Consider the following 25,888-nt stretch of genomic DNA (forward strand, 5'->3'; position numbering starts at 1 on the left):
GTTGGTAGTTGATTTTGGGTACATATTAGCGTGGTTTAAGTCTTTAGAATTTGACATCAACCATTGCTACTTTAAACATATCTATTTTTTTATTTAATTCAATAATCTATTTCCTATTGAATACCTTACATGGGACAATAAGCTCAGAATATAATCAAAAATACAGAATCTATCTATTTATACAAAAGTAAGGATGGTTTGATTTATGGTTTTAAATCAACAACAGTGGAACTGAAATTAAATCAAATCGAATGGGGTTTAAAGTCTTACTTCCATGTACCAAACGTTAACCATGGCGTGTCACAGGTATGGCTTGGAGTTCGGTATGTAGTATAGTACCTGTATTGTGCGAAAAACAGGTATTCGTGCTAATTTGCGGTTTTGTCTCGATAATCTAGATATCACGATCTTACGGTTATGGCCTTGAATATCATTTACATTTGAATTAGTATACATAATATCGACGATTCATAAACGGCTGGTCTGTTATTGGCTAGTCTACATAATGTTGTATCATTTACAAAGTTCAAGTGGTTTGTTTACCCCAGAAATTAAGCCATCTCTATAAGTATGACATACTCATTAGTGAGGCTTTCAGAAAGTTAGTATAGGTCTCTACGATATGAACCAGTACCCTTCCTGTCTTGAATAAGTTGATTAATTTATTCACAGGAAGAACCATATTCTCTTCTACAGTTCAGAAGAGGCTACAATAATCTATATGTCGCAGGATTTAGCTGGCGGTGGGCATATTTCGTTGCCTGGTAACCTTTGTTTTAAAGATGTCTGCTATTCTGCATATTCACAGCTGAATAGACAGTTAGTGCAGTTGAAACTTGGCGGCACCATGGGTCTGAAGGGACAGGATGGTTTTGTTTTATTCACTAAATAAGCCACTCGAACAAAGTAAATAGTAAATAACAATATAACAGTATATGATATATTTGGATTTCCAAATACGTCCCGTTAAGTGAAGTTTGGCGTTCCAGAAATAGACAGCTGTACAATTGCAACCTTGTAAGATATATTTCATAAAGGATTACAATATGCGATCGATTTCTAAATGTATGTGTTCGAAAGAAAACCAGCATTACATTGTACCCCAAACTCATCAACATATGCTAACGTAGCCGCCATTATGTAATACAATTGTAGACAAATAAAGGGATATGGACAAGGGGTGATGTAGTAACAGCGACCATAAACAGGGGTAGACTTATTATGCGCTTTGATAATTGTCCTGGTCACCACAAATAAACGAACGACGTTTTAGCAACGACGTTTTATTAATCTTAACGAATTAGCTCCCGCTAGCAGTAGATAGTGCCTTTCTACCCCCATGGTCACAATATTTGTCCACGTTACGCATATTATGCTTTCAAAGCAGTTAAGTTTTGGGGGAATTGATCTAATTATAGACAAAATGAATATCATACATGCTTTAGTTTCGTCAACTAATTAAGTATGTAATTGGCATACAGATATGGCACAATGCCACAAACCTTTGCCTTGTTACACAAGTATTTCACAGATAAAACGATACAGATTTGCACACCCGATATCCCGTATATAATAATCATGTTCCGGTGATATAGCGTTGCATTTGTCTATTCCACCATCGGGTTCACCAGGCGCCCACAGACCACCAACTGGAGTACCATTTAACCAATAATAGAATATACTACTGCTATTGGGTCCATACCGGTTGGTACCACCAACAAAATGATAAGATATATCCAAGGCTACAAAAGAGAAACACAATATATTTAATTACATATTTTAAAATTTTCATAATGGTATTTCAAACAACTATTAGAGACCAAGTATTGCTACTAAAATGTATTCGAAAATATGTTCGGTTGCGTTTTCGTTCACAGCCTCCTGGAACACACGGTTTCACAATCCAAATACGCCCCTGATACCTAGTAGACATACATACATGTACTGTAGTGCCACCTTTTCATTAAAACACTAACTGTATTTGAATCACCTGAAATTCTATTAATCATACAGTGTTTATACGGCAGAAGTTAAGCGGGACATGGTAAATTAGTGGATAATAAATTCATTTTATCTTATCGTGATATAACCCTAGCTAGGACATTTGTTTCTACAAGTATGCCCTATTTCTATTCAGATGACCGATCATATTATCTAATTAATATCATTCAACTACTTTCAGCTATTTTTCATACACTGAAAAAAAAAAGAATGCTTAAACTTTGTTTGATAGATCTGTCAGAATGTGTGGGCTCCTATAATTACATTCGAGGTATTTTTAATAAAGAGCGTTGATGTTTTTTATATTGGACTTCATGTGGTGCAGCTTCGAGAATGAAATCTTACAATTGACCGAAAAGAAAAATGTAGTAGAGGATTCTTTAGAGATTTTCATTACAATATATTTTATACAATTTGAACCACATATAAGCAACACAAGGCGGTTTTACTCGCAATCTCACTTTAACACTTGGCATTGCAGGTTAAAGTTTCTCAATTTTTTGTAAATGTGCTAATGACCATGACGAAAAACAACGTCAGAGAGCCGGAATGGAAACCCTTTAAATTCATGTGTCGACGAGGTGCCTTTGAAGCCTACAGTTAGGCAGCTTAACAAAATGATGTGAACGTTCCGGACAAAGGAGCCAACTTGTCCACCAATATTACTTATCACCTTAGCTTTACATGTTTGATATCCACCACTTCCTACAAATATATTATGACGGTCATCTTGGATATTCAGAATTTCTTCTGTGCAAAACCATTATCTGCCAATTAGGCACGCAATCTTGGTGTCTGAACCTACAGATATATCATCTAGAAATATGTATTGCGTGGACTCAGTGGTGATGATGATATATTATCACACACATTTCTAGAGTCCTTGTAGTGTATTTCATTGACTGCTGTACATTAAGATCATATGCTGATAATGGTTGTTTTTGACCTTATATGAACAGTTTTGTTTCCCAAATTACCTTTAGAGATTTACTTCCAAACTGACACTTTTCCAGATGGTACAATTGTATTTCTTGAACACCAAGATTGCGATCCTAACTGATTCAGAAGCTGAGATATTGGTAGATATAAGAATACCATTTTTTTCTAGCGTGAATAACAGCTATCTAATCATTTTCTAGGCTGCATTTTATTTGTGGAACCTCAAAATGTAGGTTTATGCATGACGAATGATGATACCAACTGGTCCAGAACCTAAGATATTGATATACCAACTTTTTTTAATGAACTTTGTAAAAAAAATAATCAATAAATGTTCCTTTTCTAGATGTTATAATTGCATTCCTATGCCCTGAAAATGTAGGTTTAGACACACAGCTTAAAAGCTGAGATATTGGTAGACAAAACGTTTTACATAGTGTAAATTTAGAAGATAGAAGATGGCCGACATAATATAGTTGGAGAAAATGGTGCCTTTTCTAGATGGTATAATTGTATTCATTGAGCCTAAAAATGTAGATTTAGACACCAAGATCGTGATCTGAGTGGTTTAGAAGGTTATATATAAATTCGTGCACAGCTGAAATCTCGACGATCCAAGATGGCCGCGGAATTTTGTTGCTTTTGTCCACAAGTTCACACCGTTATACACATGAGACGGTCTGGTTATATGAGACAACTTGAAATTACATAGATCCATGCTTTTATCCGTTCATGAAAATGTTACGTCATACCCTGTTTAATTCTTTAATAAATTGTACATGTGTTCCAATTGTAAGTAAACAGCTCCTATTAATTGGGCATTAAGTAAGATTAGATAAACTATCATAAATAGCTGACAGTTCTCGCTATAATAGTATAATAGTTAAAGAATGGATAAAGAAAACAAAATATGCTGAACCGAGATATTAGCCATTGAGTTTTAGGCTATAGTCCCAGTCGTCATTACTGACGTTGGTATGATAACAAAGTGTAGATTATCCATTTTTACGTTGAATTATTAATCACAAAATGTATTAAAATCCAGTAAAAATAGCAGGCTAACGATGGCATCGATAATTGATTATGCTCTGGATAAGTTAATTAATTCCAATTAATAATTTAGATAACCTTTCAGGCCCAAAGAAAGACCAGCAATAGGCAGATCTAGCTCTTGTATAATGCATGTTTAATATTAAAGTGCGAATATTTAATGTTCTGTTGGTGGGTCGATATACGATTTCTGATTATCCTTATTCACTCGGTCAATATCAATTTTAGCTCAATAAATTCTTTATTTACAGCATTGAATATATAGTCAAAAAAAACCCAACAAAACAAATAGAATGTAAAATCGTAAATGGAACAATGACTAGACAACGCTTTTCCATTTCGTCTTCAGAATTAATTAAATCAATGTATTTAGGAACTTATTAATTGAGAATGACGGTTATATTGACCCTAACAGCAAATAGAATGTTAGATATTCTTTGAAGGAACCTAATATTGTTTAGTTTCATTAAAGCCTAATACACACTGGTAAATTTCTTAAGAGAATTTGTAAGCGATTTTCAGTTGACCCCATATTGTTAGGAAAAAACGTCTGCGTGCGACAAATATCTAACTGATTTCTGAGACAAACTTGTTTGTGGCTTTGAGATCGTACACCAATAATGAATGGGTATTGTTTTTGTTTGACCAATAATCGCAAGCCTAGGTAAATATCACATGGTCTTATAAAATCTCCATCCACATGATCAGTGTTGGCATTCCATAAACAGTCGAGCCTGAGAATTAGTTGCACACGCACACACACACCGCTGTGATTCGAACAGCATCCCTAGTGGCCTAACAATTGCTCAACATTTAACTCCCGTGTATGTTCGAAACTGGGTGGCCCAAACTATCAGATCGCAGAAAAATCCACAGACTTTGTTTACTTTGGAAAATAATAAATTGTCCCTCATACCTATCAGATTTAGTTCCTTCTATCAATAACATACCATATAATCTAAGAAAGCAAGATAATATACCGATTCCTTTATAGAATAAGTCTTAAAAACAGCCCCTTTTTCCTAAAACTATTTCTGAATATAATAGACTATTAACTGATAAAAAGAATGCAAATTCATATCTCAATTTCAAAAAATCTATTTTAATTAAATTTCCGACACCACATTATAGAAACATTGGCATACGTAAACTAACAATTCTTGATAACCGACTCCGTCATTCATCTAGCAGCCTTAATACTGACCTATTTCAATCAAACATTATTGACACTCCTCTATGTTCTTGTAAAATGTCAGTGGAAAATATATACCATTACTTTTTTAAATGTTCCATTTACCGCTCAAAGAGATGTGCTAATGTCCGATATTAATTATCTTAATAGTCTTCCCTCGGACGAATTATTAAATATCTTACTAATTGGGAGCTCTGTTTTACCCAACATTTTAAACAAGAACACATTTCTTGCCGTTCAACGTTATATTTCCAGCACAAAACTAATTCTTTATTGATTAATGTACATCCTCGCAATCGCTCACTCATATTTTTAGATACACACATATTTATATTAGATGCTTAATTTAGTAAAATAACAATGATCTAATTTACTCTTTTATATATCAAAACAATAAATAGATGATAGGTAATTATTAATACGTGTACATATTGTATATAGCTGTATCTTAAATGTTTGTTTTGCCAACAGTGTGCCGCTCCACCAAAACCAGGTGCTTGTCGCACGACGTCATTTTGTGCTACGGGCACAAAAGAATTGTTAACAATGGATTTGGGTCAAAATGTCGATTTTGAGATTTGAGGTTGAAACATCAAGAAATACAAAAGAACTTTGTGATTTGAGAAAAAGTTTGACAATCAGAAAACTGGAAATTTTATGAGCCTACCTGATTAAAAAGGCCCAAGAAATGACGTCTATTCTGTGAAAAAAATCAGCGAAAGTAATGCAATGTTTAGAAAACGCACGCGGTGCTAGATACTAATCTCCATACGTCATTGGAAAGGTCGTGAACCTAATTTTCCATATTTGGAGTAATCAAAGGCAAACTCTTTGTCAATAACGAATCAGAGTCAGTTTAACAAGATAAACCGTAGGCCTTCTCGTTGCCACGAATGACCGACCTCCTGATAATAATATAACGCGATCTCATTGGCTTAAAGTTCTGGCTCGCGCTCGGTGTGTAACATGGGCATGAGCAACAAGGATGTAAACATAGATTTGTTGACTAATGCCATTCTTTTTTTTCAATAGTTTCATGAATGAAAATTTCGTATTGATATTAACTAAAAAGTTTGTAAAAATGTGATCCAAATCTAGACCCGTTGCCCATGTTGCACGACTCCTGAATTCAGCTAAGCAAATCGGTATTTAAGACCCCGAAAATGAATTTCTACTGTGAGTGCAGGCGATGGCGGGTTTGATGTTTCTACTACTAGTAGTATTGCTATCTTTCTATGGAATCTATGTGATATTTAACATAAATATTGAAAAAAAATCATTTTTATGTTAGGCCTATATACGATATTTTATTGCTTGTGTAGCCGGAGCTTTATCACTCGGGGGTTTATAGGTTTTAGAGGAGATAAACGAACAGCACTGAAAATATAAATACAAATATATTACAAACATGCCAGACAGAACATAATCAAAATAGAAAAAAATATTTAAAAGAAACATAAAATACGAACTAAATACATTTAAAAACATTTAGAAGGAAGAGGAGAATAAGAAAACTAAACATACGGAAGAGCTATATTACACAAGCTGAAGAACATACAAGGGTCTTGTCATTAGTCATGTCAAGATATATAGCCGGAGTGATATAATTTCTGTTTGTCAAGTACCGAGAACAAATTGCAAAATAATTTCTTTCACTAGAATCTAGTAAAGGGATGTCTTAAGGACTCCCAACTCAAAATTGTCCGCTGAAACCCTGTAGCGTTTTTCATAATTAGCATAAATCCAAGATGGCCGCCAATTGGACTTTCTGGCCTCCATATCTTGGAAACGGCTCGTTTTAGAGCAATAAATGTATTATCATTAAATACAAAAGTGATATCAACGAATCGGAAAAAAAGGTCATCACGACGCCAGCAGGTCATGGTGTGACGTCATGACGTCATTGTGACGTAATGACGTCACACTACGTTATTTTGACGCCAAAACACTTAGTCCTGCAGAAAAAGGCTGAACCTGGAAGTTGTACACAAAGATTTTTTTATGATTGATTTTAGTAGCCTATGGTGTCCTCTTTAAGAATCTGCCGATTGAACCTGGGTCACCCTTGAGCGGTTTGGACAATAATTATTTAACCGAACCAAACTATATATTTATGGACATAGAACTTAGAAGCATATGATTGATACGATAACACTACATACAGGGGGTCCAGGGCCACATGAGACGGCCCTGAAAAGAAGGGCAGAATCTGTTTTTTGATCATTTAAAAAGCAAATTCTACCCGCAAAATACGAAAATACCCCCACAAAACTAGGTAATATTCAGTTTAATCCTTTAGTCGTGTGTCTGGTTGCAACCTGCGACTTCACAGGTGCAATATACTATACATTCTAAGCCACCCCTTGTGCAACTACAAGCAAGCGTACTATTTGGGGCGTCACTCGTGCATCCGCATTTGATGAGCTAGAGCAATTTGACGGATTGTAATCTTCTCAATTTAGTCTACTTAACCCAGCAATACAGTTCTGGATCAAGCTCTGGTGGATTGCGATCTTCCAATGAACGCCACACAATGCATCATTCGTTGGAGCAAGACTACATGGTTTAAATGTGGATGATGACGATATATTTTCAGTTTCGGATGCCTATACCCTCCAGCTTGTTTCAGGCGTCGATTTGCAAGGAGCTGTCCATAACACGTTGACAAGAATCACGTTGGTGGGTATGGACATCTAAAAGTCATCATCCCCACTCAAACATGGTAGTCTTGCTCAATGAATGATGCATTTACAGGGAACGTAAAAAGAGCTCATCAACAAGCCATTGCTGGGTAAAGGATACTAAATTGATAACACTACAACCGGCCAACTTGCTCCGGGGTCTGTCATGTGTCACATCAGATGCGGATACGCTTGCTTGTAGATGCACTACGGATGGCTTAGAATGTACAGTATTTTGTGCTTGTAGCCTACTGTCTTAGGTTGCATCCAGAAATACCACCAAAGGATTAAACTGAATATTGCCTAGTTTTGTGGGGGTTATTTTCGTGTTTTGTGGGTAGAATTTGTTTGTTTAAATGTTCACAAAACAGCTTGTGCCCCCCTTTATCTAGAAATATGTAGTTTGTCTCTAGATATAGTTTGGTTAGGTGAAATAATGGCCCATATTGTCTGGCATTTTAGATTTTACTATCATCTAATCACCCCACAACATAATGAATGATTTCAGTGTATTCCTTGACCCGAGTAACATAAGTTTAGACCCAAAAATTATCGTCCTAGAATAAATACTATGGGAGTTATGGGGGATTATTTGAAATGGCGGTCGTCTTGGACGCCATCTTCAATTTCGCAAAACGCTCAAGGGTGACCGGAGTTCACCCGGCAGATTCTGAAAGAGGACACCATAGGCTACTAAAATCAATCCTATAAAACTTTATAGACAATTTCCAGATTCACTCGAAATATTGAGGTTTGACGACCGGACAAACTGCTTTGATACCGAATAAGCGGGTTTGACGTGAGTTCTGTTTGAAACAAGAAGGTGCAAACCAGGTAAACTCATTAAAAGTACTCAGTGAACATAATTACAACAGAACACACTGGACACCACATCTTGACTCGATTCCAAGACACCAAGCAGATATAAACAAATACACCATAATATATTACATAAACTTTATTTACATATATAAACATTTATAAATTTCACCCTACTACACTTGTTATAAACCTCCAAAAACTAGGGTGCCCACCCTTGCTTGATCAAAAAACCGAGGAAGTATACATAACAATGTTGATATATAGTCACTTCACTTTTCGTCATAGCAACAATAGAAAATCAAACTATAAAATATTCACACAAGCCTGGTTTGTATTCGTGTGTCATATGATATTTACCACGAATCTTTTAGGATAATAATACATAACAGCAATATAAATTCATAATTATAATATTCATATATGCGTGTTTTGTATTCGTATGCCAGCATCATCTTGCATTTAATTGGGGTTTTCACACATGTGTACCAATACAAGTACAAAATGTGTATGGTTATTTAAAGTAATTGGGATATGTTTGCTTCAAATCTACATTGAAATCATTCTTTTATTTTTTTTTTTTTCAAAGCATGATTCCTAAAACAGTTTTAGAGATTTATCTTCAAATTAATATCGATGGTCCAATAATGAACATTTTAAAATTAGTACACAAGTCGAGTATTTCTGTGGTTTCGGTGCCATTTGTAATGAACAAATAAAAACATATCCTACAAGAGAAAGCAGAAGTAATTAGTAATGGCTGATTCACAACCGACAAAATAATAATTAAAAGACCTGTAGATTGGACTAAGCAAACGTAAACGACTGACGTACAATTTGGACTATTCACGTATTATCCCGAAAATAATTGATTAGAAATTACAATAATTATTTTTTTAAAATTGAATATACATGTAGACCCCTTTATATACATTCATATTACATTAATTTGTGATTTTGGACTCATTTTCATCTATTTTAAACATACATTATACACGAGCTAAATCTGCCTATTGCAGTTTTTTCTTTAGGCCTGAAATGTTATCTAAATTATTAATTAGACATTCTTTAACTTATTCAGATCATAATCAACTCTCGATGTCAACACTAGCCTGCGATATTTACTGGTTTACGATCAGATTTGCTGCTCAACTTTCATTCATGATTTAATCATGAAATGGAAAATCGAGACCATGCTTTTTTTTTTATCGTACTGACTTTATTAATGATGATCGAGGCTAGGCCGAAAATTCAATCGCTAAAATCTCGGTTCAGAGTGGATCAATTTGACTGGAATATTCAGCAAATTTCCTTTACATTATCTAGTTTTTAACTATAGACAGCAAGAAAAGTTAAGCACCCGACAAATAAAAGCTGAATTATCGGTATATGTTGAAACCAAATTTCAATCCTCATGATAGCAAATCAAAGAGTGGTATATTGGTGATAAATAAGGTGTTACTTATTGGAAAATGTCTCTCACGAACGCAGCCACATGCACGTGAATCCCGCCCCCCATGTGTTGACACACCAAAGTTTCAAACAACCACAAGCATTGGGTATTTAAGGATTGGTATCGACTTCATTATCACTTTTTTGCACTTCTGATTTACAAGGGCACGAAGGAGAATTTCCCATGCATTGCGATGGCAGATCATTGGACTTCATCGGGCAGGACTTTCTTACAAGGAAATTGGAAGAAGAACTCAGTTTCACTACACCGTAATAAGCCGTCTGGTAAGGAAACATGCGCAAACAAAGGATGTAAAGGACCTTCCTCCTTCTGGAAGACCAACCGCTTACACGCCCCAGGAGTACAGAGCTCTGTTACGGCATGTTAGACGCTCTAGCCTTTCTGATTCAAGCACCCTTCTGAAACAGGCCTGGTTATCTCATCACTACTTGAGCAACCAGACTGTGAGAAACGGCCTCAAAGCTGCTGGATTAAGAGCCAGAAGGGTCAACAGGCGTCCACAGCTCACAAATCACCTCAAGCGTCAGCGTAGGTTATGGTGTGAGCACAGGCAGAGGTGGAACCTAAGATCATGTAGGAGTATACATTGAAGCGACGAAAGTCGTTTCCTCCTGCATGCTGTTGATGGGAGAGACCGCGTATGGTGGACTAGGATCATGTCCCGGGGAACATTTTGCCAAAAGTACCATTTTGAGGGGGATCCGTAATGGTTTGGGGAGGCTTCCCCTAAGACTGTAGACTGGATTTGGTGACTATACAAAGTTCATTCATAGATGCTCGCTACATTCAGGAGGTTCTGCATCCTGTAAGTATTGATCATTTCGATGACCACAGACTTCTCACAAGACTCTTGTTCATGGACGACAATGCATGACCTCATCGTTCAGGTGCTGTAAACCAACACCTGGCAAATAATGATGTGACACGAATTCCATGGCCAGCAATGTCTCCTGATTTGAACCCAATCGAACATGTTTGGGACATCATGAGCCGTCGGGAACATAGAATTAATCCTCCTCCACAAAACCTGGGGAAACTGAAGGCAGGTCTTCACGAGGAGAAGCAGCGGATCCCGATGGAACAATTAAGGAACCTGGTTAGGGGTATGCCAAGAAGAGTGGCTGCAGTTATTTAGGCACGAGGTGGCAGCACACGTTACTAATGTTTTGTGATCCCTGGGGCATTGATCCACATTATTTAAGCTGCTTTAACCGGGTGGCACACACCAAGACCTTGAACTGATGATACTTAAATACCCATCTCTTTTCGATGAAATTCCATTTCAATTTCACTGTTTTCATGCACTTTTAGTGCTCATACCCTTACAAATTTTCACTTCCAAATGACCAAATAATTGTTCTTTTAATTAAAATTTGTTTTGCTTATCTTCTTTTTCTCAGTTGCTTACCTTACTTCCATGAAGTTCACCCCTCTGTGAAAAGTCAGGAGAGTGCTTAACTTTTTTTGGCGTGTATATTATAGTGAGAACTGCCAGCAATTTCTTTTGTACATGTAAAAATATCCATCTTTCATTACAAACAAAATATATAAATTATTAATTGTGTGACAGAACCGTTTGAAAGGGTGCGTGTAAATATATATAATGGCGTTGAATGAAATTTTAAAGTTACAATCCAATTATCATCCATGTACATTAATCGTTTATCGCTAAAATTAAATCATGCCGAAGATAGTGAAACGTTTTGAGATTTTATCGCTTAAGTTTAACCATGCTAAATATTGTAAAACTGATTGAGATTTTATAATAACTGAGTATAAAGGATGTTATGCTGGTTAAAGATGCATGATTTAAGAGCTGAGGGGCTGGATGGCCGAATGGTTAGCACGAGCGAGCTGTATCATAAGGTCTGTCATTGACTCAACTGGCGTGGTTTCGATTCCCCGGTTGTACGTGACAAGGAGTAAGGTGGCGGTCGCCTGTTCAAACTCGTGGGTTTTCTCTGGGTCGTCTGGTTTCCTCCCACTACTGAAGACACGTACGCACAAGCGAATGATTGAAATACAGTAAAATTAAATCATGTTTTAGTCCCAAAATGACATAGTTTGTGTAGAGTGGACTTAAACCCCAACCCGTCTCTCTCTCTGGTATATTGGAGACTTAGCCTCGCTTTCCTATTTTTAAATGGCGAACCGTTCTAATCTAGCTAAAATCTCGAGTATCCAATGCCATCGAAAGTTGATTATGGTCTTGTTTTGTTATATGGTTTATATAACATTTCAAGCCTAAAGAAAGACCTGCAAAAGGCAGATTTAGCTCTTGCATAATGTATGTTTAAACTAGCATTGCAAGAACTGTCGGCTTTTTATCTAAATCTTAATAATTCATCTTTTCCTTTCCCTGGTTGATCACCATGTCACGCTATGCATAGGCGTACGGGCTCGATGACAGTTGGGGGGGGGGCAGAACCCAAATCCAAATTGCCCGAAAAAATTTCGGTTTTCAGACGGCGGCGGTGGTCTTCTGCGAGTGAGAAGGAGCTTAGCTTACCGTGAAGGGACCCTCCAAGAAAATTTTGGAAACTTTGACGGCGTAAGGCGTTTTCCTGCTTTTCCAGCCGGTGAATACAGCAACTTCAAAGTTGTCTACTATAGCCTAATAAAGATGGCTGACTTGAATTCCAATCAAAAGATCAATCGTTTACAGTCTACGGAGACGGGAAGGTCGGTAGAGAATTTAACTATTGCAAATGCGTTTTCCTGCTATTCCAGCCCGTGAATACAGCAACTTCAATGTGATTCAATGCAGCCTACCTTAGGTGTCTGACCTGAATTCCAAACAACTAAGAAAGCGTCGCGGGTTTTGGGGGCCATGCCCTTCCGGAAAAGTTTTTGAAAATTTAACCGCCGCAAATGCGTTTTTCTGCTATTCTAGCCCGTAAGATTAGCCACTATAAAGTTGTCAGTTTGCTACCGTGAAGGGACCCTCCAAGAAAATTTTGGAAAATTTGACGGCGCAAAAGCGTTTCCCTGCTATTTCAGCTCGTGAATAGGCTAGAGCAACTTCAAAGTAGTCTAATTTAGCCTAATAAAGATGGCTGACTCGAATTTCAATCAAAAGACCAATCACGGAGCCGGGAAGGTCTGGAGAAAATATTGAAAATTTAACTGCCGCAAACGCACTTTCCTGCTATTGCACCCCGTGAATACAGCAACTTCAGTGTAGTCCAATATAGCTTACCTTAGGTGCCTTACCCGAATAACAAACAACCAATCAATCGTCGCGAGATTTGGGGGTCTCGCCTTCCCGGTGAAAATTTTGAAAATGTAACCGCCGCAAATGCGTCTTTCTGCTATTCGAACCCGTGAGTTAAGCTACCCCAAAGTTGTCCAGTGGTTTTGTAACCGAAATCCCACTCTAGGCCGACCTGAATTCCAGCCATCCAATCAGACTGTTGCAGCTGCATTCACAAATAATAATCGATGCCCGAAAAGTAAAGTAAAGTGGCTCCAGACAAAATATAGTACAAATTAGTACAAATTCGTGGTATTCAATTAAAAAAGTAAAACTAGTGTTTTATGAGATTTCGGGCACTTTATTTTGCTAACTAGATGAAATAATACTTTAGATTTTCACTTTACACCTTTGCATTCACAAATAATAATCGAATCCCCCCAAAAAATGTAGCATAAAGTAAAGTGACTCCAGACAAAATGTTTTAACCCATAGTCAATTCAGTACAAATGCGTGGTATTCAATTCAAAGAAAAGTAAAACTAGTGTTTTATTAGATTTTTTTTCACTTTATCCGTCTGCCCGAAAAGTCAGATTGCCCGAAAGTTAGGGGGGCAGCTCTGCTTGTACGCCTATGATGCTATATTAATAATGCAAGATATCTTTACACAATCATCTGTTATGCATCAATGGATAAATTAGAATTTTAATAATTCAAAAACGACAAAGGGAAAGTGAAAGTAATTGATACTCCATTAAACCAAGTATGCATATCAAAATAAATCAACAAGCAATTCGATACATCGTTGTCATCCAGTAGTTTTTTTCTTCATACTTAAAATAGAAATACATGTCCCAGTAGTCAGCTAATGTTTTTTGTTTATGTGATTCACCATGTAACGAATACTAGTATTTGGGTAATAGGGGGTTTGGTGGCCATTTGGTTAGCGCATGCATTTGAGATCACAAGTTTTGTCATTGAGTCAAGTGGCGTGGTTTCGATTTCCCGCTTGTACGTGACAAGGAATGGGGTCGCCATCTAAACTCGTCCACTGGTTTCCTCCCAAAGCTAAAGACCTTATGTGCAAGCGAATTATAGTTTGTTTCGAGTGGGCGTAAAATCCAATTTATCTTTTTCTCTCTCTTCTCTCTCTCCCTGGACAGTTTTGACAATAATTGACTTTGGTAGTTTATTCCATAGAAAAGGTCTAGCATAGGACAAAGCACGTTTTCCAAGTTGTAAGTTTATATTTGCAGATTTTAGAAGATGTACTGTCTGAAAACTGAGATTTCTACTGGTAGTGCAGGTCTTCACAATATTATTTAAGATATGACATGTGAATTAATTATATTCATTTAATTTAATTTTCTTTTCTTTGAGTATAGTGACGGTCGTGGTGCTACCTGTTGCGCTGCTGATAGTGTTTGTAGTGTGGGGTGTCAATGTTATATAAATTATATTCGTTGATTTTTGTCAATATTTCCCATTTCTTATGTTTATTACATTAAAATATATATTTCTTTGAGTTAAACGTAATTCAAATGGGATTTAACGCCCGACTGGGCTAATGAAGACGGGCATACGCCATATTGTGTCCTATGAGGGAAATTGTGCCCGGGATCGGTGCTACGGCCTACTCTTATATCGAATTCCAACTGCCAATGAATATACGTTGACCAAGGCCCTCTGTCCTGCACCAGTGACAGGTGGATTTTGGTGGATTTTCAGAATGATCTACAGGGAAAGGTCATCGACACTTGGTGCCAAAAGACCTTCTAAAGAAATTTGTGGTGGGTCTTTCAGTATTTTGATTAGACTAATACTCAAATAGACTATAGCGAGACTAGATTCACGCATATTATTGTACAGAAATCTTCCATGTGAGCAATTGCGGGACATTTTGACTGGTTATCGGAACGCGGGACTTGGCTACAGTTTGCGGGACTGTCCCGCGAAATGCGGGACGGGTGTGGTCACCCTACCCAAAAGGTTCAGGCTGTGAAAGAGCTTGTTTACGTCACGTGACTTCTCGCTCACTTTTCCACCCGACTCGACTGATTACCGTAAGAACTATACCTGCTTCTACTCAATTTCTATGCATCTTGACAAATTTGTTATACCGATACTTTGATTTTCCAAAGGAATTATTGATTTCTTATTGAAATACATTTTATAATAGCAGAAGTATAAATAATGCCATCTATGAGAGCACCGATAGAAACTTAAGAAACGTCGGGACGGAAGTGTCATTCAATTGTCATGTGCCACTATGTGGTCAGTGAACAGAAAGAAATCGCTACTTGACTAAATAAATGGATACATTTTGGCATAGTATGTATGTTTTATAGTTAAATGTAGTATCCTTGGACTAATGTAAAATGTATTTTCAAAGAGAGGTATACTATACGAATGAGTGAACACGAGTTTGCATCGCTAAATATCCGATCGTTCCCGTAGATATATAAATAATTACAGTACGGTACATGTCTAAGTACATAAAAGGTATTAATAAAAGGAAATGTTTAATGCCTTCTTATTATAATTTGCTAAACTGATTTACATCTTTTTCTTACAATTATAATGAATTGGATTTGTGTCGGATACACTTATTCACTTCTTCGGTGCTATAAAATTTGAGGCTTATCATATTAAAAATATTTATGTGCCATACAATATAACTGAAATGTAATTGATCATTACTTTTGAAATCTCCCATTACTCATTATAGCCTTTACTTATAATTTTTTTTACAATAATAATTACATTACCCCAGCTCTGGCATATACATACAGCTTAATGTGAAGGAAATTTTGCCAGGGCGGTGGCACTATTGAATTCCAACTGCCAAAGGAACTTTTACACGCACGCCTATCTGTACACAGAGGCTCTGTTTTCCATCCCACCAACACGGCTAGACAGCTGTTCTTGTCAATCCCGTCATCCGTCACCACTGACAAGCCTTAGGAGAAACCATGCCGGAAAATCCAGATGAACTTTCTCGGTCAACACCGGGATCGTGCCGCGACTTGACGGAATTATTGAACGTGTATGGGCCCCTTTAGAACAGAGAACAGAACAGAACTTTATTCACAACTCAGATCAAATACATGACATATGAGTGATAGGTTATTTACATATTTACAAGATGGAGGCTTTTAATTTCTTAGTCAATGGACATAAATTTGTTAAGTATTATCTTTAAAAACATACATAATTTTATAATTTTTGATTGTTTGCTTGAATTAAAAAGTTTATGATATTTTAAAGTATTAGGTCTTGTGATACAAGTAAATTACTTGATTGTAATTGTAGTCTAAATAATTAAAGATGCATTATATAAGATTTCAAACATACTTCAAAAACAGATATTGCAAAATGAACCCTGAGCGAACATATTAGCCTATAACAGTTTTTATAACACTTTTAGGCCTAAAGAAAGATCTGCAATAGTTAGATTTAGCTCTTGCTTAATACATGTTTTAAAAAGGATTCGCGATAAATGGTTTTTATTTCCCAATATGGATTTTGCATAAAATATCTAAATTAGAGTATTTGCCATAGTAATTTTTACATGTCCACATAAAAAAAGTCGTCGCCCCTGTCCACCCAGAAACATAGGTTTATCTTCCCAAGATCGCGTTTTCTTTCGATATTAGCATGTACAGGACCATAACTTCATGAATGGCCCCTGATTGTACGAAAAATCATGTTTTTAGATGGTGGACACTGTAGAGGTCACAATTGTTATCTAAATTTGATGAAATTTGAAATGTAAGTTTATAAACCCAGAGATCGTGTTATTCGTGCATATTGGACAATAACTTCCCGGATTACGACCCCTAATTGTACAGAAAATTACGTTTTTTGCTTGTGGACTCTATTACAATTTTTATTCAATTTAAAATTTTTGTGAATATCAGACCAAAACTGCCGGTCAAATAGCCGCTCGTTGTACGCAGATAGTTTAAAAGTACGTAATATCAAGGTTATAGACTATCTAGAGGTCACAATTGTACGAAAATTCACTTTTTTAGCTTGTTCTCTGTTCATCTTCTGCAAAATGTGGGCGTGTCTTGCATGGCAATCGCTAGTTGATACAAAATGTATATATATATATATATATATATATATATATATAATAAATAAAAGATTCTACTCTCAGGTAAAAGTATATAGAAAAATGAGGTTTTCAGAAAGGAAAAACTAATTACATCTTAGCTAGCGCTTTCACCCACTACGGGGATCATCAGGCATTTAGGCATTTAATAATCATTAAATGTCTGATGATCCCCGTAGTGGGTGAAAGCAATTATTAAATGCCTGATGATCCCCGTAGTGGGTGAAAGCGCTAGCTAAGACGAAATTAGTTTTTCCTTTCTAAAAATATATATATATTTTAACACTATTGGCCATAATGATTATGACATGTTTTTTTTTATAATGTTATGACTTCAAACATTTGGGTCTTCACAGAGTAAAAATATACCACAGAGTAAAAATACAATTTCATAGTATTAGGGGGCCTATAATGGCCCATTTTAAGGTGTATGGAAATTACATTTCAAATATAGGAATGGAAACAACAAGTATTTGGTGGAATAGTTTCAAAGTTAATAAAACCTCTTAAAAATCGACAATAATTTACGGCCTTAAATAGACCAATTCGTAAACCATCACAAATGCCGTCTCTCGTCTCAGTCCCACTTCATTCCGGGCCGTACCACGCTTTATGCATGTTTTAAAAATATGAATCATGTTTTATAAATTCCCGAAACACGTGCACACACACAACTAACATATTATGATTGTATGTGATAATTCTCAGTAGTTTTGTTACCGAAAATATTATAAAACTACGAAATTAAAGCGATTTAGTAATTAGTTCATCGATATAGATATCGTAACGTCGTTGAGCGAACTGTCAGTGTGTGTTTATTACAGACAATTCCCAAGATGCATTGCGCGTCGCTTTGTTTCTATGAGCCGTAATGCGAGTCGCCACTCTGTATTTTTACTCTGTGCCATTAGGTCTGATCTGTGTTCAGAGTTTACTTTCATTTTTGTGATTTTTTTGTCAACTGATTATTTAGAAATAGAAAATTTAATTTATACGGTGTACTATTATGGAATTATCTGCCATACAAACTGAAGTTAACCATACAGCATACTATTACTAGATAATCAAGGAGTAAATTAAAATTATTTTTAATTACTGAATGGATTAAAATTAGTGATAGTGCTTCAGTACATATTTTATTGGTCGGATTAAGGCCTACCAGTAAAAGGGGAAATGTGATTTTGAATAGCATAAGAGTATTAGGCTTACTGTTTTATTAAAAGCTTATTGCAACTGAAAATTGAGCAAAATAATATTTTTGTTATAACATACCATAAACTTAACACTTAAATTGCTTACAAGTAATTGTAGGCCTACATATAATCAAATTTTTCGATTCACAATCTTAGAAAAAATTAGGCTTATCCATTATCCTTTTGCCAGAATACAACAGATTCTTCAGGTTAGTTCCCTCGCACATGATTCTTTTTCAATTGATTTTAATGACAACATATGAATCTAAATTTATTTTATTCGGTAGACTGTAGGACTATTATTGTATTTGTAGATTTTATTTGTTTTTACAAAAAATATAGAATGTAAAAAGAACATGTGCAACTACGGACAGTAAAGCTTAAGGCCCGGTCCCACTGCACTTACGGATGCAAAGAGGATGTAAAACGAGAAATAAAACGTCCCTCCGTTTGAAAACACCATGCATCCGTTGTGTACTCATTGCATACGTGTTTCATACGCTCTATCTATCGAGCATCCGTTCACTTTGATTTCATCCGCGCAAAAAGTTTTGAGCTGCACAAAACTTTTATAACGGATGAACTTTCTGCCGTGTACGATGTAAATGCGCGACATATACGAGCACCAAACGTTCCATGTCCGTTAAACGTCCACTGTCACACTGATCCGCAGTGAATATTTGCTAGGCCGCTACAATCACTGATAAGGATGACATCGATGCGGCTTAATGAGCCAGAAATATTAACTTTTTTCCTGCGACAAATTAAATTCTAAAACATTTTTTTTATGTATTGGAAAAATAAATAAAGGCGTTTGACGTATTTGTAGGTAAAAATTATTTCCTATTTAGTGTAAATGGGTATTAAAATGACTAAAATGCAGCATTCTCTCCGAAGCAGTAACGTCCTATGTAAACAATGCACGCGCCATTCAGCCAATGATTGACGCCGCGTGCTGTGACAGCACGTGTTAAGGCAGTCATCTTTGACAGAGATTTATTACTAGACTCGTAATTCTCTGTGAAACAGATTGGTCCACTGTATCCTCTCTGCATCCTCTGGGCATCATCGCAACTCACATCCGCTCCAGCTGAAAACGGAAAGAGGGAGGAAAGATAAGGTACATGGAACGTCTATACATCGTTAGTAAAACGGAAATAGAAAGGATGTAAGCGTATGCATCTCGTATATAAAGTTTTCAAAACGGACAAAGCTTTTGTATCTGGGATGTATCTGGTATATTGAAGGATGTCTGGAGTTTGCCTAACCCCTTCGGAGCTGTCATCCACTTCCATCCGCTTTCATCCGCTAGGCTTCCGATGAACATCCATTTAACATCCCCGCTACATACTTCCCACGTTCGTTCTTTTCCGTTCTGTTTTCGCAAATTTTCGTCAATTTTGTCCATTTCTGGAGCGGATGAAAACGGATGAGCCACCCCGAAAGTTTGCTGGTCCGCTGTGTCCTTTTTGCATACGTTTTGTGTCCATCGGCCACTGGGGCCGGGCCTTTACTATTTAAAATTTGATCCTTTAAAAATCACAACTACATGTAATTCTAAAATCACGAAAATACTAGATAGCATGTGATAAAGAATGCAAGGAATGATTTGGTTTACATCGAAGCGCAACTACTTCTTGCTTCGCGTACGCGAAACTACTAAAAAGGGCCTACAATTTAAATTACCGGGTATTAATACGTTTGTTAGACCTGACATGTCATGGAGTCAAGTAGCGTGGTTTCCTCTCACTGCTAAAAAAGACCCATCAAGTGAATTACTGAAATAAAACTGAACCATGTTAGTCCCGAAATTACCTAGTTTGTGTCGAGTGGACATTAAACCAAATTTCCCTCTAGTCTCTGAAGTCTCTCCCTACATTACATTAATAGCACATTGATTTGATTAAGCTTAGACAAGTTAGAGCGAGAGGCCATATTATCATAAGATAAAGACGTATATATCTACTTCTAGGCCTACAGTACTCAGTACTCTACATTGGAATATATCATAATATGCAATATAATGCCAATTAAGCCTAACCAATCAAATATGAAAACATCTTTCACCAACTGCGAAACGTCTTCTTTAGCTGCCATGTTTAGTGACATTACAGACAAAACCCAAGATGCAGTGCGCGACCTACTTTTTATGCAAATGAAGCAGTCGCCACTCTGTGTATTTTTACTCTGTGAATATACAGAGTGGCGACTGCTTCATTTGCATCGTCTGCAACGAGTACGATACGACGAGTCATCGTTGAGTGCTAGGCCTAGGCCTAGGCCTAGTGCTATATATAATATACTGAGCCATAATAACATAATAGATTATAATAACAGCAGTATATATCATCAAAAAAAATTATTTTGTAAGAGTACATATTTGGTGAAAGGTGTTTTCATATTTGATTGATTAATTGGCATTACATTGCATATTATGATATATTCCAATGTAGAGCACTGAGTACTGTAGGCCTAAAGTAGATCTATAGGTATACGTCTTTATGCTATCTTATGATAATATGACCTCTCGCCCTAACTTGTCTAAGCTAAATCAAATCAAGGTAATTTCGGTACTAACATGGTTCAGTTTTATTTCAATAATTCAATTGATGGGTCTTTTTTTTAGCAGTGACTTAGTGAGAGGAAACTGGAGGACCCGGAGAAAACCCACGAGGTTGGACACTCGACCCTACTTCCTTGTCGCGTACAAGTGGGGAATCGAAACCACGCCACTTGAATCCATGACATGTCATAGGTCTAATTTAATAAACGTATTAATACCCGGTAATTTAATTTGTAAGTATTTTTTTAGTAGTTGCGCTTTCGTGGGACAAGAAGTAGTTGCGCTTCGATGTAAACCAACTCATTCTTTGCATTCTTTATCGCATGCTATTTATTTTCGTAATTTTAGAATTACATGTAGTTGTGATTTTTAAACGATCAAATTTTAAATCGTAAACCCATTAAGTCTGTAGTTGCACATGTTCTTTTTACATTCTATATTTTTTGTAAAAACAAATAAATTCTACAAACACAATAATAGGCCTACGTACCACTAGTCTACCGAATAAAATAAATTTAGATTCATGTTATCATTAAAAGAAATTGAAAAAGAATCATGTGCGAGGGAACTAGCTATATTTTCCGAAGAATCTGTTGTATTCTGGCAAAAGGATAATGGACAAGCCATAATTTTTTCTTAGATTGTGTATAGAAAAAGGTTATTCTATGTAGGCCTACAATTACTTGTAAACAATTTAAGTGTTACGTTTATGGTATTGTAATATACCTTTATAAATGTCATAACAAAAATTTTGTTTTGCTCCATTTTCAGTTGCAATAAGCTTTTAATAAAACAGTAAGTCTAATACTGTTATGCTTTTCAAAATCACATTTCCCCTTTTACTGGTACCTTAAACCGACCAATAAAATATTTACTAAACCACTATCACTAGTTTTAAACTATTCAGTAATTCAAAATAATTTTAATTTACTCTGTGATTATCTAGTAATAGTATGCTGTATGGTTAACTTCAGTTTGCATGGCAGATAATTCCATAATAGTACACAGTATAAACTAAATTTTCGATTTCTAAAGAATCAGTTGACAAAAAAAATCACAAAAATAAAAATAACTCTGAACACAGATCAGACCTAATGTCATGGATATCTAGAGCAAACTTCAGATTTATAATAATTTAATATATTCTGTGCAGTTTGTAAAATGGATAATTTCATAGTATTGGGGGGGGGGGGGGCCTATAAAGGCCGTCAAAACATTACATGACACCCAGAGCAATATGCAAAGTATTCATTCTCAAGGTGTTTTTGGTTTATACTTGTTTGTAAAACGAGAAACCAATCAACTCAAATAATGTTTATTGAAAAATGTTATAGGCCTATTTCAAAAAGAATTTTAATATCGTTAATTATTTTATTTTTCAAAAATACAAGCCTACATTAGTTAATAGAACAAAAATTATAAAAGTAGTAAAGCTCACAGTGTGTCAACGTTGGAGCCAAAGATATTTTATCTTGGAAAACAACCAACAGCACAAATCTGTTTACTGGAAAACGTTATATGCCTATTTTAATATTTTTAAATTATTTTTTTTTTTATATGAAAGCTTACTTTATTAACATAACATAAATAAGAGAATCACACAGTAATAGGCTCTAGAAGACAAAGGTAAATCATGTTGATGTTGTGTAAAATAGGCCTTATCCAAAAAAGGGCGTGGCACTTTGACATTTTCAAATGGTCCATTTTAAGGTGTATGGAAATTACATTTCAAATCTAGGACTCGAAACAAGTATTTGGTGGATTAGTTTTAAAGTTTATAAAAACTTTTTACAATCGACAATAATTTACGGCCTTATAGACCAATTCATAAACCGTCACAAATGCCGCCTCTCACTTCATTCCGGGCCGTACCACGCTTTATCTAGCCTATTCATGTTTTAAAAATATGAATCATATTTTATATATTCCCGAAAAAACACACACAACTAACATATGATTGTATGTGATAATTCTCGGTAGTTTTGTTACCGAAAATACTATAAAACTACGAAATTAAAGAGATTTAGTTCTTCGATATAGATATCGTAACGTCGTTGAGCGAACTGTCAGTGTCTGTTTATTACAGACAATTCCCAAGATACATTGCGCGTCGTTGTGTTTCTATGGGCCGTAATGCGAGTCGCCACTCTGGTTATTTTTACTCTGTGGGGTCTTTTAAGAGTTGAACTGGGATTGACGTCATGAAATCACGTCATGATCTCACGTCATGACGTCAGTCACAGAGCTTTACCCTAACACAGCTCCGAAGCCAAAGGCCACGTGATTTTGGGAATGGGCTATTGGTGATTTGCATGGAGGTGTATATATTCACCCGATCCAGCAAAGTTACCCACTACTATAAAGAATCTGTTAGTAACAAAATCCTTATACTACTGGTAACAACGGCACGGTATTTTCAAAGTGCCCTTGTCTATGGGGATTAAATTTCAAAACAAGGTATCGCAACATAGATAATTTTCAAAGTTATAAAACGCTTTTATGATTCGGCAATAATTAACAGTTTATAGTCTATATAATATATGCTAGTTCCAAAAACATCGGAATTAACGTTGTTTGATTCTGGCCGTACCAGTACCCTCCATTATTATTATTCCTCCTTTAAAAATATCGATCGCGTTCTATACAATCCCGAATACACACTATTATCTGTTTATATCAGTGATAATTCTTGATAGTTTTCCTTTACGAAAATATATTAAAAACGACTACATTCGAACGAATTAGTTCATCGATGAGCCTTACGCACAACGTGATCCCGCTTTGGCACATGGTATGTGACGTAATACACAATATTTTGAACCCGTGATCCAGTAAAACACGTAAATTTGAATCATCCTTTTTGCGGTCCTCCTGCACTTACTATTAAGAGTTGATCTGTGATTGACGTCATGACGTCGCATCATGATATAGCGTCATGATGTCACTAAGCGATTTGTTACTGGTGATTTGTTACTTCCAATGTACATGAAATAACTTACGAGCAAAAACATTTTGGCCGCCGTTACCATGGCACCCAACATGGTTAGATTATGATGGGCACATTAATTTAAGAAATGGATTATACTAAGCATAAGGAAAACTCCTTGTTGCTATTCTATTGGCTTTTAAATCAAAAATAAAAGAAACATGTTTGGAATAGACTGCTTTTCCCTGTTTGACCATTTTTTTTTAAATTGTGACAAAAAGTCTGGTATTTGATTTTATCCATTTAGAAAAAGTAATAGGTATTTGATTTTATCCATTTAGAAAAAGTAATAATGTCCCATCGGAGTTGGAACTACGCCTTGGTTGTTGTCTTTGGTTTATACTACCAAAAAATCACGGGTTTAGATATCTAAATTGAAGGTTGCTAAGGACTATTGAGTGGTATTTCTTCTGAAAATGTCCTAAGACACTCGCATACTTCAAAATATCATAAAATTCTTATTCCTTGTCCCAATTTTAAAAAAAAGATACATTTTTGGAAAGCTCAGACTGTAGACTATGTCAATATGTTATTAAACTATTATTAAACTATTCCCCGGAAAAATCTTCATAATTTTTATAAATTGTCCTTATCCCCTTGTAAATTATTTCCAATAAAATATGTTTAAACCAGTTATAAACATGAGACAAAATAAAATTAAATTGATCCATGCTTTTATCCGTTCAAGAAAATCATAACATGTTCGATTTTTCAATCAATTGTACATGTAATAAAAAAGTATCATCCCATACTTCCGCTTCAAAGAGTCAAAATAATTAGGTAAATTACTTGATTGTAATTGTAGTCTAAATAATTAAAGATGCATTATATAAGATTTCAAACATACTTCAAAAACGGATAATGTAAAATGAACCCTGAGCGAACATATTAACCTATAACAGTTTTTATAACACTTTTAGGCCTAAAGAAAGATCTACAATAGGTAGATTTAGCTCTTGCTTAATACATGGTTTAAAAATGATTCACGATAAATGGTTTTTAGTTCCCAACATGGATTTTGCATAAAATATCTAAATTAGAGTATTTGCCATAGTAATTTTTAGATGTCCACATAAAAATAGTCGTCGCCCCTAACCATTCAAAAACATAGGTTTATCTCCCCAAGATCGCAATTTTCTTTTGATTTTGATAAAACTTGAAATGTAAATTTATAACCCATTTCAGATAGTAAATTATGGCCCCTGATTGTACGAAAAATCGCGTTTTTAGCTTGAGGTCCCTCTAGATGTCACAATTATTATCCGATTTAAAAAAAAACGTTCAAATATATCACTGTTACACCGTAATTTTGGTTGAGTTCGAATTTCGTTTAAATCGGGCCAAAACTGCCGGACAAAATGGCCACCCCTCGTACACAATTAGCGTAAAAATATGGTATATCAATGTTTTGGACCCTCTGGAGGTCACAATTTCCTTCTGATTTTGATGAAACTTGAAATGTAAGTTTATTACCCAAAGATCTTGTTTTTTTTACTATCCGCGCATATCGGATTTTTTATCTGATTTAAAAAAAATATATCTAAGATCTTGGATCCATTTGATAATCGCGGATACCCGAACTTAACTTCCTGGATTATGGCCCCTGATTGTTCGAAAAATGGCATTTTTAGCTGGCGGATTCTCTAAGGTCACAATATTTTTTTCCGATTTTAAAAACCG

At 35.7% G+C, this 25,888-nt stretch overlaps 1 long non-coding RNA gene across 1 annotated transcript in view; it reads right to left on the reverse strand.

Moving 5' to 3' along the window:
- Positions 1–1,478: 1,478 nt before the first annotated feature.
- The window catches only part of LOC126814360 (uncharacterized), a 37,288-nt gene continuing 12,878 nt past the window's right edge, over positions 1,479–25,888 (reverse strand). Inside the window, exon 3 of the long non-coding RNA XR_007677561.2 lies at positions 1,479–1,742. This is a non-coding gene — a long non-coding RNA (uncharacterized LOC126814360). The remainder of the gene's footprint in view (positions 1,743–25,888) is intronic.

The sequence above is a fragment of the Patella vulgata genome, chromosome 3, assembly GCF_932274485.2.
Source record: "Patella vulgata chromosome 3, xgPatVulg1.2, whole genome shotgun sequence".
In the NCBI taxonomy this organism is placed as follows: domain Eukaryota; kingdom Metazoa; phylum Mollusca; class Gastropoda; family Patellidae; genus Patella; species Patella vulgata.